Raw genomic sequence first — 3,335 nt, forward strand, 5'->3', positions numbered from 1 at the left:
AAATGGGCGTTCTTAAAGTCAGCAAAGAGGCACAGAAAAGAAGACCAGACACCAGCGAGGGAGGATAAGAAGGACAGACGCAACAACATTGTCATCCCCTATGTAGCCGGTGTATCAGAGAAACTCAGGAGAGTTTTCTCCAAGCATGACATCCCAGTGTGTTTCAGACCCAGCAACACGCTCAGACAGAAACTGGTTCACCCGAAAGACAAAACGCCAAGACACAAACTTAACAATGTGGTGTATGCTGTACAGTGCAGCGAGGAATGCTCAGACCTCTACATTGGAGAGACCAAACAGCCACTTCACAAGCGCATGGCACAACACAGAAGAGCCACCTCCACAGGACAAGACTCAGCAGTCCATCTGCATCTTAAGGATAAAGGACACTCTTTCGAGGATGCCAATGTTCACATTTTGGACAGAGAGGACAGATGGTTTGAAAGAGGAGTGAAAGAAGCCATCTATGTCCACTGTGAGCGACCATCTTTGAACAGAGGCGGGGGTTTACGACACCAACTCTCTGCCATCTATAATCCAGTTTTGAGATCCCTTCCCAGACGCCTTAACGCCCACTCACATCCTGGGCCATCTGATCTCAGGAATTCGCATGATAAGGTGGGGCCAGGTTTCACAATGAACACACCCGAAACTCTGGCTGATTGGGACCCACGCTCAGTTTCACACCTTGGCTCAGGCGATTAGAGGATCATCAGGGGGTCCTTTTGTCCCTCTGTGGGGGGTTACTCCCACTAGGTTTATATCTGGGACTCTCCACCATTTGACCTTAGAACTGAAGAAGCTTCTCGGATGAGAGGTGAAACGTCTTCAAGCAACTTAAAGAAGTCCAGACGCTTTTCTTTGCAAGCTCCTTTGACTACAATGACCTGGATGACTGAGAACCTTCACAGACATATTGTATGCTGTAATCGTACTGGGCAATTAGTGATACAAAAAAAACTGTTTTATCCTGTGAATAAAAGTATATGTTTTTGTCAATGTACCATAATAACAGAAGCGAAACGCAATATTGTGTCAGGACAATTGACTATTTATGCACAATAAACAAAGGAGCATAGCGCGACCATTTCTGTTCAGCGCCAGACTTGCTTGTAACCTATATCACCAATTATGTTATGAAAATGACGCATTAACTACAACAGCAGACTGACCTTCGTGTAAATGCTTGGAGCAGACTAACCTGTGAGCTGGAGTGTTCTGGGACGTTATATTTGATCTTTGAATGGCTGCAATCCAGGCCACCCGTCGCCTCTTTGTTACTTCGGAAACATGGCTCGAACAATTTCTCTTCAACGACGTAATCCGATAACAACCGATCTCTTTACCCGTCGGCTTCCCGTGGCTGTCATGCGACCGGCTATTGCAGTTAATTATACAACAGCTTCTTGCCATTTTTTGTGTTTCTTTTTATCGCTGTGTGACTGATTTCAATTAAAAGCCTGCGTGCGCTAGTACCTCTTGCCACGAGTTCCCAGAATCCTTTGTGGTTCTACCCCTGAATGACGTCACATTTTCAATCTCTATATAATATGCATGTTAAATTTTATATTTGGGGTGAAATATCAAGTCTTTTCAAGTAAACCGGTTCAAGTCCAATTCAAGTCCCAGGTCATTGGTGTAAAAGTCTAAGTCAAGTCACAAGTCTTAGAACATTTTTTCAAGTCAAGTCTAAAGTCATAAAATTAATGACTCGAGTCTGACTCGAGTCCAAGTCATGTGACTCGAGTCCACACCTCTGAGTAGGGCAGTGGTGCTATAATACAATAAGGGTTGTCACAGCATGCATTAACACACACACACATACAGCCAAAAATCTGACTTTGAAGGAAAAACTATATCTTGATGGTTAATAGCTCACATTGGTCGACAAAAAAGAAGCAGAACAAACAAAGGTACAATTCTGGGTTTCTTAATCTCTATTTTGAATGTTGCTTGTTTTTAAAGATGCTGTAAAGTCTGTTGGCATTTTCAGTGTGCTCAGCATTTATCTGTTCTCATCAGATAAGTATTAGCTCAAAGTTTATGCTCCAGGTGAGGCTTGAACTCACAACCTCGGCATAGCTCAGCCCAATACTGTCATATAAGTACCGCGCACTAACCAATTGCGCCACTGGAGTACATGAGTAACGATTTTATTCCTTTCTCCCTTCATTCAACTGGTCTAATGGAAAAACGAGGGGACAGTAACCACTCGCTCAGTCATTCATAGAAAGAATACTTTACACTATACTATATTGCCACAAATCTCACGCTTGTAGTCTATGTACTATATATAGGATTAATCGATAGATTCATTGTAACAGCAGTCTGGCGAGGAAGGAGCAGCTAGCAGGTCCAGCGGGCATGTGGTGTGGAGGTTAGCCGGTGTTCTGACAAACCATCCTACTTTGGCAAAACGTCCTACCGTAAGTAGTTTATGCACATTTCTGCTGTCACAGAGTAATTCCAGACGTTTCACCTCTCATCCGAGAAGCTTCTTCAGTTCTCTCAACTTACTCGGCGTTGCTTAGCGTGTAATATCAGCCTCGAATCCCGCCGATCGTCATTCATCGAGGAGAAAAGACAGACAGTTAATCCACAGGAACTTCCTGGCTGACGTCAGTCTTTCTCCCCTCGGTGAATGCCGACTCCAGGGATCCGACATCGAAGGACCAATTAATGATAGGTTTGTAGCTTGAACCTATTCGCTGGAACGTTGAAGACAATATAATTACATATAATTTCAATTATAATTACAAGCAAGACACAAAGTAGGCAAAGTTCTTCATGTTTCTCGTGCACGGGAGAGAACCGGACAAACGCCGTTCCTTCGCTTGACCCCAGTTGCTCTCGTCCGTTCCCCCGTAACACTGCTCTTTTATTGAGGTTACATGAATATGCATAGGTTCATTAACATATGACGTCTACATACACACAAAGAGTACCTTGCCTTTGTGTGTGTGTGTGTGTGTGTGTGTGTGTGTGTGTGTCAAGATGTGACCCCGTGAAGACCCTCCCCAAAGCTGGTGCCAGGAGTCCAGCGGGTCCATCTGAACAAAAGGCTCTTATACTTAAACAGATATACGTGTGTTTGCTATACCATATATCAGCAAGAGAAGATACGACCTCTCCTAGGAGGTGTGTGATCTATGCCAGAACACTCTGTAGAGGAGTGAACGCACTCCCCTCTTCATGCTACACAGAGTTGTTACAGACCTCCTAGGATGAGACAATCTTTCAATCTACAAATGATTATATACTTCTAAGCATATATGAGTAAATATTTCTAAGCATAAATGACAATCAACAATACAAAACCTAACACCTAGCCTTTT

Source organism: Aulonocara stuartgranti, assembly GCF_965226115.1.
Source record: "Aulonocara stuartgranti genome assembly, chromosome: 8".
In the NCBI taxonomy this organism is placed as follows: Eukaryota; Metazoa; Chordata; class Actinopteri; order Cichliformes; family Cichlidae; genus Aulonocara; species Aulonocara stuartgranti.